General features: G+C 44.2%; 1 protein-coding gene across 1 annotated transcript in view; it reads right to left on the bottom strand.

The window, feature by feature from the left end:
- The window catches only part of fndc3a (fibronectin type III domain containing 3A), a 155,653-nt gene extending 145,511 nt beyond the window's left edge, over positions 1-10,142 (bottom strand). Inside the window, exon 1 of the mRNA XM_029716051.1 lies at positions 9,766-10,142. The gene's annotated coding sequence lies outside the window, so the exon portion shown is untranslated. The remainder of the gene's footprint in view (positions 1-9,765) is intronic.
- Between the last annotated feature and the right edge of the window lie 3,113 nt (positions 10,143-13,255).

Raw genomic sequence — 13,255 nt, 5'->3', positions numbered from 1 at the left:
GCGAAGATTTAAAACCTGTCGAATTTGTGAATGTGATTGCGTGAGGCTTTGAGCTCACGGAATCAGTAGGCTATTAAACTCTAAAACAGGCAACAGATGCAGAGACATCTCCAGAGATGTTCGATCGGGTTCAAGTCCAAACTCTGGCTGGGCCAGTCAAGGACATTCAGAGACATGTCTCGAAACTACTCCTGCATTGTCTTGGCTGTGTGCTGAGGGTCGCTGTCTTATTGGAAGGTGGACCTTGCCCCCCCAGTCTGAGGTCCTGAGCGCTCTGGAGCAGGCTTTCTTCAAGGATCTCTCTGTACTTTGCTCCGTTCATCTTTCCCTCGATCCTGACTAGTCTCCCAGTCCATGCCGCTGAAAAACATCCCCACAGACTGATGGTACCACAACCATGGTTCACCGTAGTAGTGGTGCCAGGTTTCCCTCCAGACATGACGCTTGGCATTCAGGCCAAAGAATTCGATCTTGGTTTCATCAGACCAGATAATCTTGTTTCTCAGAGTTCTTTAGGTGCCTTTTGGCAAACTCCAAGCGGGCTGTCATGTGCCTTTTACTGAAGAGTGTCTTCCGTCTGGCCACTCTACCATAAAGGCCTGATTGGTGGAGTGCTGCAGAGATGGTTGTCCTTCCGTAAGGTTGTCCCATCTCCACAGAAGAAATCTGGAGCTCTGTTAGAGTGACCATCAGGTTCTTGGTCACCTCCCTGACCAAGCCCCCCCCCCCCCCCCCGATTGCTCAGTTTGGCTGGGCTGCCAGCTCTAGGAAGAGTCTCGGTGGTTCCAAACTTCGTCCATTAAAGAATGGAGGCCACTGTGTTATTGGGGACCTTCAATGCTGCAGAAATATTTTGGTACCCTTCCCCAGATCTGTGCCTCGGCACAATCCTGTCTAGGAGCTCTACGGGCAATTCCTTTGACCTCATGGCTTGGTTTTTGCTCCGACATGCACGGTCAACTGTGGGACCTTATATAGACAGGTGTATGCCTTTCCAAATCATGTCCAAACAATTGAATTTACCACAGGTGGACGCCAATCAAGTTGTAGAAACGTCTCAAGGATGATCAATGTAAACAGGATGCACCTGAGCTCAATTTCGAGTCTCATAGCAAAGGGTCTGAATACTTATGTACGTGTTTTTTTTATGCTTAATAAATTTGCAAACATTTCTAAAAACCTGTTTTCGCTTTGTCATCAGGAAGTATTGTCTGCAGATTAATGAAGATATTTTTTTTATTTAATCCATTTTAGAATAAGGCTGTAACGTAACAAAATGTTGGGGGGGTAAATGAAGGGGTCTGAATACTTTCCAAATGCACTGTACATACACAAAGAGAATACATTACAAATTACACCCTTTTCCCTACATAGTGCACTACATTTGACCAGTGTTGGGGGGGGGGGGGGGGGGGGGGGTAAGTGTTACGTAATCAAATAACTTTTGAGGTGTGTAACTTTTTCACATCGGCTAATATTACAATTATCTTGCCAAACAACGTGTCCATTACTGTTGTGAGCTTTGCTTGACACACCTATTGGCTTCATACAACCCGTGCAACACTAAGCTACTTCCTTGTTGGTTTTGGGTAGAATTCAGGTAGAACTGTAACCTCTCACACAAGTCCTCCACTTGCAACCTTAATACGTCTAACCATTTCTCCAGACAGTGGAAGAACTGCTCTGGTGCGCTCAAATGAAAAACAGAGACGTGCTTCACCCGCACCGTGCCGAAAACGCGGAAGAGGTGCGGTGTTTGAACTAGGGCACGGTAACCTATCTTTGGTAAATCTTGCGTGACTCACCTTGCTCCCTCTGACAGTCAAAAACAAAAAAAGTGAGATTTATTTTATTTATTTTTTTAATTCATGAAAGTAACAAAGTAATATAACATGTTACTTTCCAAACAGGTAAAAATCTTATTCAAAATGTAACAATAAATATATTACTTTTCCAAGTAACTAATCCCAACAGTGATTTTGACTAGAGCCCTGTAGGTTACTTGACAGTAGTATAGGCCTAAATAAAAGCCTTTTGACGATCACACACACACACACACACACACACACACACGTTCCTGGGAGTTTAGGAAGCACGGCAATAAATGCAAGGACATCCATTCATTCAAACACACCTCAGCCAGGGTTCTTTATTCAGGGGGGGGGGAAGCCTTTAGCATCTCGAGGCTAGTACATAAATGAATTCTCATCTGTCAAGATGGAGGCACAGACAGAAGCTCTGACACTAGTCATTTGTAAATATGTATTGTAGGTACTTAGATGTATTAGTTGGTATTAGCAGTCGTTGGTATTAATTGTGGGCAGCAGTCGGTGGTAGTAGTATTTGGCATTAGTAGTTTTAGTAGTAGTAGTAGTAGTAGTAGTAGTAGTTTAAGTAGTAGTTGTAGCAGTAGCTGTAGCAGTAGCTGTAGCAGTAGCTGTAGCTGTAGCAGTAGCAGTAGCAGTAGCTGTAGCAGTAGCAGTAGCTGTAGCAGTAGCTGTAGCAGTAGTTGTAGCAGTAGTTGTAGCAGTAGCAGTAGCAGTAGCAGTAGCAGTAGCAGTAGCAGTAGCAGTAGCAGTATCAGTAGCAGTAGTTTTATTAGTTGTAGCAGTAGTTGTAGCAGTAGTTGTAGTAGTAGTTGTAGCAGTAGCAGTAGTTTTATTAGTTGTAGCAGTAGTTTTAGCAGTAGTTGTAGCAGTAGTTTTATTAGTTGTAGCAGTAAGGATATTGACTTCATCCCGTCAGTAGAGGATGCCTGGTTGCTCTTTAAAAAAGTGCTTCACTTGTGATCTTAAATAAGCATGGCCCATTCAAAAAAATGTAGAACTAAGAACAGATATAGGCCTTGGTTGACCCCAAACTTGACTGCCCTTGACCAGCACAAAAACATCCTGTGGCGTTCTGCATTAGCATTGAATAGCCCCCGTGATATGCAACTTTTCAGGGAAGTTAGGAACCAATATACACAGGCAGTTAGGAAAGCAAAGGCTTTTTCAAACAGAAATGTACATCCTGTAGCACTAATTCCAAAAAGTTCTGGGACACTGTAAAATCCATGGAGAATAAGAGCACCTCCTCCCAGCTGCCCACTGCACTGAGGCTAGGAAACACTGTCACCACCGATAAATCTACGATAATCGATCATTTCAATAAGCATTTTTCTACGGCTGGCCATGCTTTCCACCTCTAACCTGGTTGAATTATCGGGCCGACTGTCTGTATACATCAATGATGTCGCTCTTGCTGCTGGTGAGTCGCTGATCCACCTCTATGCATACACCATTCTGTATACTTCTGGCCCTTCTTTGGACACTTAACTACCCTCCAGACGAGCTTCAATGCCATACAACTCTCCTTCCATGGCCTCCAACTGCTCTTAAAAGGCAAGTAAAACTAAATGCACGCTCTTCAACCGATCACTGCCCGCACCTGCCCGCCCGTCCAGCATTACTACTGTGGACGGTTCGGACTTAGAATATGTGGACATCTACAAATACCTAGGTGTCTGGTTAGACTGTAAACTCTCCTTCCAGACCCACATTAAGCATCTCTGGTCCAAAATTAAATATAGAATCGGCTTCCTATTTCGCAACAAAGCATCCTTCACTCATGCTGCCAAACATACCCTCGTAAAACTGACTATCCTACCGATCAGTGACTTCGGCGATGTCATTTACAAAATAACCTCCAACATTCTACTCAGCAAACTGGATGTAGTCTATCACAGTGCCATCCGTTTTGTCACCAAAGCCCCATATACTACCCACCACTGCGACCTGTATGCTCTCGTTGGTTGGCCCTCGCTTCATATTCGGCCCCAAACCCACTGGCTCCAGGTCATCTATAACTTTCCGCTAGGTAAAGCCCCGCATTATCTCAGTTCACTAGTCACCATAGCAACACCCACCCATAGCACGAACTCCAGCAGGTATATCTCACTGGTCATCCCCAAAGCCAACACTTACTTTGGCCGCCTTTCCTTCCAGTTCTCTGCTGCCAATGACTGGAACGAATTGCAAAAATCACTGATTCTGAGTCTTATATCTCCCTCTCTAACTTGAAGCATCAGCTGTCAGAGCAGCTTACCGATCACTGTACCTGTACACAGCCAATCTGTAAATAGCACACCCAACTACCTTATCCCCATATTGTTATTTATCCTCTTGCTCTTTTGTACCCCAGTATCTCTACTTGCACATCATCATCTGCACAACTTGGAAACCCCATCTAGGTTCCGGGAGATCTATAGGAAACCCCATCTAGGTTCCGGGAGATCTATAGGAAACCCCATCTAGGTTCCGAGAAATCTACAGGAAACCCCATCTAGGTTCCGGGAGATCTACAGGAAACCCCATCTAGGTTCCGGGAGATCTACAGGAAACCCCATCTAGGTTCCGGGAGATCTACAGGAAACCCCATCTAGGTTCCGGGAGATCTACAGGAAACCCCATCTAGGTTCCGGGAGATCTACAGGAAACCCCATCTAGGTTCCGGGAGATCTACAGGAAACCCCATCTAGGTTCTGGGAGATCTACAGGAAACCACATCTAGGTTCTGGGAGATCTACAGGAAACCACATCTAGGTTACAACAGAGTAGCCTAAAATTCACTTGCTGAGAGTGGTATCATAGCATTACAGCTACATCAACTAATGCAATGCAAAGCTATCAACAAAAGTAGCAGCCTATGATAATTATATGAATGTTTCTATATAATAGTACTTCATTAAATTTACAGCAGACATTACTACTATTAAAAAGCTATCAACAACGTAGCAAGCAGCCTACATAGTAGTCATGACTGTTTCTATATTGAAAAGAACAGTCCTTCAAATAATATGGGGGTTGGTACTAGCATAAGGGAGGTCAATAACAGTGAGTAAAGGGGGACATTAAAAGCTGATGACGGTTCAGCTTACGATACAAATCTTTTCTGCCCCCTCAGTGGGCATCCACACACACAAATAATGATTCTTAAGCCGTCAGCATGCTTCAGTTCGATTGGCGCCAAGCCAAACTCGGCTAGGCGAAACGAACGAGTGTGCTCCCATACACCCTTAAAAAAAAAAGACCTTCGTTCGAAAAATGAGAAAAGAGTGGCAGTAGCACTGTTTGTCCATTTTGATCAATGGTAGCTAGAATATACTTCCTTGAAATAGTCCTAATGAATCTAAGATAACTCTAAGACGATTTTGATGAGGAGATCTCAGTCGCCCAATTTTACATCTAACTAAAGATGTTTGGTGCAGTATTTCTCAATTTAAAAAAATTGTGCACGAAAACAAGTTGTCTCTGGTTGAATGACAACAAAGATTTTATTGAAGAATCACTACAGGTGACCAATCATCGACGAACGGGCGTAGACTATCGGCTAACTCATCAGAGCTGGGGGACTAAGAAAACTGACTTCCGCCGCAGCAGGCCTGGAGGACAGCTCATTAGAGCTGGGGGCCCTGAGAGAACGGACTTCTGCTGCAGCAGGCCTGGAGGACAGCTCATTAGAGCTGGGGGCCCTGAGAGAACGGACTTCAGCTGCAGCAGGCCTGGAGGACAGCTCATTAGAGCTGGGGGCCCTGTGAGAACGGACTTCTGCTGCAGCAGGCCTGGAGGACAGCTCATTAGAGCTGGGGGCCCTGAGAGAACGGACTTCAGCTGCAGCAGGCCTGGAGGACAGCTCATTAGAGCTGGGGCCCTGAGAGAACTGACTTCAGCAGGCCTGGAGGACAGCTCATTAGAGCTGGGGGCCCTGAGAGAACGGACTTCAGCTGCAGCAGGCCTGGAGGACAGCTCATTAGAGCTGGGGGCCCTGAGAGAACTGACTTCAGCTGCAGCAGGCCTGGAGGACAGCTCATTAGAGCTGGGGCCCTGTGAGAACAGACTTCTGCTGCAGCAGGCCTGGAGGACAGCTCATTAGAGCTGGGGGCCCTGAGAGAACGGACTTCCGCTGCAGCAGGCCTGGAGGACAGCTCATTAGAGCTGGGGGCCCTGAGAGAACTAACTTCCGCTGAAGCAGGCCTGGAGGACAGCTCATACACACCTCTCTCTCTAAGTGAGTCACACACAATTATGTTAAGTGGCCATGTGAATACTAGCCTCCCCTTTGCTAGAGTACAAACACTTAAGGGTCCTCTCACTGACCTGCCAGCCCAGCTCCCATCTAAGTCCCCCATCTACCCTTCACCCACGCAGTGCTATAATGCAGCCAGCGCCGCGGCGCTAACCCCAGGCAGGCAGGGTTATAGGCAATTACACTACTCACAGTCATTGCCTCCTCTCAAGATCTAACTGCAGTGGCCCAATGGCAAGAGAAAATGGCCAGGAGTACAGCACCCTGAAAAATAAGTGGACCACTTTCTACTACTACAGAATTGGTGTCAGTGAGAGTCAGGGTGAGAAAGAAAACATTAAAAAAAAAATTAAAAAATTATGACTTCCATCATTTCGCAAGAAAGAAAGATGAGCGCAATAGAGAGAGACAACAGAGAGAGTGTTTTTTTTTTTTTACATTGGGGGGACCCACTATGGCGGAGGAGTGGCAAACACCTATAGATGGAGAAGATGAGTCGAGTTAAAGGTCAAGGATGCCTCCAAAATGGCACCCTATTCCCTATTGGCCCTGGTTAAAAGGCACCCTATTGGCCCTGGTTAAAAGCAGTGCACTACATAGGGAATAGGGTGTAGACATAAGTAAAGTGCTCTGAGGAAACAGAGATTGGTCTTTTCTCAGTCATGAGGTCACAAAGACAACATCCTTAGCTACAATACTTAGGAACTATGACGTCACATTACTGGTGAACTTTTTAAATTTCCTCCAAATGTCCGCCCCCAAATGCAAATGACTTTCAATATCTCAGGCAATAATCGTGCATAAGAACAAAATCTGACAAACTGAGATGAGAGAGGAGTTTCGCTTGAAAATGTTTCTTACATTCAACCTCAACACAGTACCGAAACAAGCACAAATAGTTGTGATAGTTGTGTTTTTCAGTTTCGGGTGGTTATAAACAGCACAACTGCCTTCCTGAGTCTGTCCCAACAACCAGTAGCTTACTCTCAGCAGCTGTAATGACCACTCTTATATAGGACACCTGGACTGGAGAAATACTGGAATAGGATTGCTGATCTAAGATCAGTTATATTGTATAGGTTGTAATAAATAAGAGAGGATAACTGATCCTAGATCAGCACTCCTATTCAGTAAGACCCTGAATACATGCAGACCTTGGTTGTTCACATCACTCATTTGTGAACAACTTGGACTGAACGTAATCATGTCTTTCACAGCAGTCATAAAACTGAACTTGGTGGAGGCTTGGGTTAGTTGGCCATCGGGCTTGGGTTAGTTGGCCATCGGGCTTGGGTTAGTTGGCCATCGGGCTTGGGTTAGTTGGCCATCGGGCTTGGGTTAGTTGGCCATCGGGCTTGGGTTAGTTGGCCATCGGGCTTGGGTTAGTTGGCCATCGGGCTTGGGTTAGTTGGCCATCGGGCTTGGGTTAGTTAAAAAGAATCTAAAATATATTTTGATTCGTTTAACACTTTGATTACTACATGATTCAATATGTGTGTTACTTGATAGTTTTGATGTCTTCACTATTATTCTACAATGTAGAAAATTGTAAAAATAAAGAAAAACCATTGAATGAGTAAGTGTGTCCAAACTTTTGACTGGTACACACACACACACACACACACACACACACACACACGACAAATGTGAAGAAGGCACAACAACATATTTTCCCCCTCAGGAGACTGAAAGATTTGGCATGGGTCCCCAGAAACTCAAACCGTTCTACAGCTGCACCATCGAGAGCTGTTGCATCACTGCCTGGTACGGCAATTGCTCGGCATCTGACCGTAAGGCGCTACAGAGGGTAGTGCGAACGGCCCAGGACATCACTGGGGCCAAACTTCCTGCCATCCAGGACCTCTATACTACGCAGTGTCACACTGGTGCTACTCACTGTTTATTATCTATGCATAGTCCCTCAATATAGAACAGGGCAGCACGCTGGCCCTTAAAAAGTACACAGTGAGCTAACATTAATGACATGCATATCAATCTCTCATGGCTCAAAGTAGAAGAGAGATTGACTTAATCACCACTTGTTTTTGTAAGAGGTGTTGACAAGCTGAATGCACCGAGCTGCCAGTTTAAAATACTTGCACACAGATCGGACATACCCCACAAGACATGCCACAAGAGGTCTCTTCACAGTCCCCAAGTCCAGAACAGACTATGGGAGGTGCACAGTACTACATAGAGCCATGACTACATGGAACTCTATTCCACATCAGGTAACTGATGACAGCAGGAGAATCAGATTTTAAAAAACAGGTAAAAATACAACTTATGGAACAACGGGGACTGTTAAGAGACATGCATACACATTCATTGTGATATTGTTGTATGGCGGTATTAAACATTTTGTATTCTAGATATGTAATGGTATAATAATAATATTATATGTATTGTTTTACATCTTTTGTTTTTTTAAGTAATGTAAGCGCTTTAATATGTTTGGACCCCAGGAAGAGTAGTCTGGATCACTAATAAATACATGAACAAATTACCTCCACGAAGCTGTACCCCTGCACATATATAACATCTCATACACACACACACTTTCGTATATTTTGTAAATACTTTCTTAACTATTTATTTCACTGCATTGTTGGTTAAAGGCTTGTAACTAAGCATTTCCACAGGAAGGTCTACACCTGTACTCTGCGCATGTGATAAATACAATGTGATAATAAAAAGACTATGCAAAGAACATTGTGAATGCCATTTAATTTTCTCTTTGTACGAAATCGAACCGTGGACCTAAACCGCAATAGTACCTAACTATGGGTTTGGTGAACCTTTACACTTCTAGATTTAACCAGTGGTTTTAAGACAGTTGCAGCCTACAGCATTTTTCGGCGACAAGACGTTTGTGGCGTCCATCTTCCGTTTACAACACAGGTGTTTAGAGAGCAGATAACACAGGTAGTCCACTGCATCTTCCGTTTACAACACAGGTGTTCAGAGAGCAGATAACACAGGTAGTCCACTGCATCTTCCGTTTACAACACAGGTGTTCAGAGAGCAGATAACACAGGTAGTCCACTGCATCTTCCGTTTACAACACAGGTGTTCAGAGAGCAGATAACACAGGTAGTCCACTGCATCTTCCGTTTACAACACAGGTGTTCAGAGAGCAGATAACACAGGTAGTCCACTGCATCTTCCGTTTACAACACAGGTGTTCAGAGAGCAGAGAACACAGGTAGTCCACTGCATCTTCCGTAAATATGGGTTGTAAACATGGCTGTGTTAACCCTAAACATGTGTTCCCAAAAACGTACCGCAAGCGATGCGTGTCAACGTTTAGCCTTGCGTGGGGCGTTTTAACATTAGCTCCCCGGTCAGATACATACTATCTCCAATGGCTGGCGGTAAAGCAGTTTGCGTCTATGGTCAAAGCCAGCTACAGGTGTTGTAGTAGGCCGTTTAATAGCTAGCTAAAGTTAGCTTTAAAATGGCCTACCTACAACACATGTACCTATTACCTCGCTAACAGCGAATATTCACAAAAAACAAACACGTGAGAGTAACATTCACACTGACGATGGCTACGTCTGGATCACTTAACTTAGTTTATCAATCGATTAACATCCTAGCATTAACGTTACACAAGTCAAGACTGTCTGATGTAGCTAAGTTAGCTATCTATGCTAGTCGCTAATTAGCACCAAATGTATGTCACCAAATGCTACTCACCACAGTTGTTTCTTGCTCGGCGGCAGCAATGTGATTAATGCTGATGAAGTTAGCCAGTTACTGTAGGTAGCTATAATCGTCGAAGATAATTAGTTAGCACAGGCGAGCGGCACCCGATACCGTTGTAGTTAGCTTGACAGCTGGATAGCTACTCTACCTAACGTTAGCTAGCGAAGTTAACTCACGTTAAGTAGTCATGTGACATGTTTCGCAGAGAAGACGTGTTTAAAGTAAATATTTCGAGATTTTCCTCTGTCCTAAAATGGTAAAATGACCAGTTATTCTTGACAGTTTAGTAACCGTTAACCCAGGTCTGGTCCGAACACAACCCAACCGTCTCTTGACTCGCAGAACGATGTACACAGATCTTTGTACGCATGCGCATCCTAGTCATTTCTCTGGAGTCTACATATGTGTTTTCTGAAGCCAGGTTTCATGTTCTCTTGTGCTGTATGACATGGAAGGGAGTTCCAATGTTTCTTAGAAAAAACAAGAAGTGATTCAGTCAATCTTTACTCAACTGTTAGCCAATAGAGACTGGCTTGCATAGTATTCATATGTTTTTTATTTCACCTTTATTTAACCAGGTAGGCTAGTTGAGAACAAGTTGTCATTTACAACTGTGACCTGGCCAAGATAACGCAAAGCAGTTCGACACATATAACAATACAGAGTTACACATGGAATAAAACAAACATACAGTCAATAATACAGTAGAAAAAAAAGTATATATACAGTGTGTGCAAATGAGGTAAGATAAGGGAGGTAAGGCAATAAAATAGGCCATAGTGGCGAGGTAATTACAATATAGCAATTAAACACTGTAGTGATCGATGTGCAGAAGATGAATGTGCAAGTAGAGATACTGGGGTGCAAACAGTGACGCCAATTTAGCAATTTTCTACTTTTCAGACAACCCTGGCAACTTTTTTTCAAACAGCACCTAGCAATAAATTTAGCTACTTTAAAAAATATATATTTGGAACTTTTAGCAACTTTTGAAAAGTGACTCAAATGCTAAAATGCACGCATTTTCCCTCTAAATTACACAAAAACGTTTTTCTCTGTCACACACTCAGTCACAACACACGTGCCCGGCTGCAAAAGTGCATTGTGAGTGACGTCAGCAGCAGGCGCTCAGCTCGTGCACAGGCAGCAGCAATTTCAGCAAATTGCAAATTATTGTTGGCTGACTGCAGCAGCAGTACGCGTTCGACCAGCCAAACCCAATGAATATAGTTGGTCACGAATGTTTGATCTTGAACAGATCTTACAACATCAATCAACATGTCTCAATCAAAATTGTACAGCCAGAAGTACAGAAAACAGTGGGAGTCTGTACCTGAACAAATGTCAAATCATATTTATTGCCGATTTAAGAGTGTAGGTTCCGTCCCTCTCTTCGCCCCAACCTGGGCTCGAACCAGGGACCCTCTGCACACATCAACAACTGACACCCATGAAACATCGTTACCCATCGCGCCACAAAAGTCACGACCCTTGCAACGCAAGGGGAACAACTACTTCAAGGTCTCAGAGCGAGTGACGTCACCGATTGAAACGCTATTAGTGCGCACCACCGCTAACTAACTAGCCGTTTCACATCGGTTACAAGAAGATGGCCAGTCAATTTGAGTAACTTTATTGTGTATTCTACGTAATAATGCAGTTTAACGTTATCACGCAATGACATCACAACGTCATTTAGCAACTTTTAGCCACAAATCAACCTGCCTCTAGCAACTTACCCTGAAAATTTGTTGGCAACACCGGGTGCAAAAGAGCAAAATAAATACAGTATGGGGATGAGGTAGTTGGATGGGCTATTTACAGATGGGCTATGTACAGGTGCAATGATCTGTGAGCTGCTCTGACAGCTGGTGCTTAAAGCTAGTGAAGGAGATAAGAGTCTCCAGTTTCAGTGATTTTTGCAGTTTGTTCCAGTCATTGGCAGCAGAGAACTGGAAGGAAAGGCGGCCAAAGTAGGAATTGGCTTTGGGGGTGACCAGTGAGATATACCTGCAGGAGTGCGTGCTACGGGTGGGTGTTAAGCATGTCCCAGTTTAGGTCACCTATCAGCACGAGCTCTGAAGATAGGTGGGGGCAATCAATTCACATATTGTGTCCAGGGCACAGCTGGGGGCAGAGGGTGGTCTATAGCAAGCGGCAACGGTGAGAGACTTGTTTCTGGAAAGGTGGATTTTTAGAAGTAGAAGCTCGAATTGTTTGGGCACAGACCTGGATAGTATGACAGAACTCTGCAGGCTATCTCTGCAGTAGATTGCCACTCTACCCCCTTTGGCAGTTCTATCTTGTCAGAAAATGTTATCGTTAGGGATGGAAATTTCAGGGTTTTTGGTGGTTTTCCTAAGCCAGGATTCAGACAGGGCTAAGACATCCGGGTTGGCAGAATGTGCTAAGGCAATGAATAAAACAAACTTGGGGAGGAGGATTCTAATGTTAACATGCATGAAACCAAGGCTTTTACGGTTACAGAAGTCATCAAATGAGAGCGCCTGGGGAATGGGGCTGCAGGGCCTGGATTAACCTCTACATCACCAGAGGAACAGAGGAGGAGTAGGATAAGGGTACGGCTAAAAGCTATGAGAATTGGTCGTCTAGGACGTCCGGAACAGAGAGTAAAAGGAGCAGGTTTCTGGGGGCGATAAAATAGATTCAAGGCATAATGTACAGACAAAGGTATGGTAGGATGTGAGTACAGTGGAGGTAAACCTAGGCATTGAGTGATGATGAAAGAGATATTGTCTCTAGAAACATCATTGAAACCAGGTGATGTCATCGCATGTGTGGGAGGTGGAACTGAAAGGTTAGCTGAGGCATATTGAGCAGGGCTAGAGGCTCTACAGTGAAATAAGACAATAATCACTTACCAGAACAGCAATGGACAAGGCATATTGACATTAGGGAGAGGCATGCGTAGCCGAGTGATCATAGGGGTCCAGTGAGTAGTTAAGCTGGCTAGAGACACGGCAATTCAGACAGCTAGCTGTTAGGGCCTACATAAAGCTGTCCCAACAGCTGTCCCAACACCTTACCACTCTTACACCTGGCTATCAGCGGAGCCTTGTCTGGCAGCGAAACAGTTAATTCAGACTCATTTACTGCCTTTTAAAAAAACATAGCTGATATGTCTGACTTGCTTAAACAAATGTGGTTTCTACTGACAATTGAGATGCACAAACTATGGCATAAGGGGACAACGATCAGATAAGAGGCAATCAGTAATTTCGATTAAGAAATGAATGAGCGAGCTAGGATGGATGTAGTCAATAAACTATTTGTTCATCATTTTTTAAATGTACAGCGACAGAATTCAGAACATGGGCCGTTCTTACAGCATTCTCCCTGTACACAAAGTCAGAACCGTAGGATAAATAAAGGGAGCATTTACGCAGACATTGAAAGGTCTTATAATGTTTCTCTAACACAGGCTATAGGCTACATGTGCACCACCAAGTCAGAACAGTAG

This window comes from Salmo trutta, chromosome 26 (assembly GCF_901001165.1).
Source record: "Salmo trutta chromosome 26, fSalTru1.1, whole genome shotgun sequence".
Taxonomy (NCBI): domain Eukaryota; kingdom Metazoa; phylum Chordata; class Actinopteri; order Salmoniformes; family Salmonidae; genus Salmo; species Salmo trutta.
The sequence above is the reverse complement of the archived record's forward strand: the minus strand, read 5'-3'. Positions and strand labels throughout refer to the sequence as shown.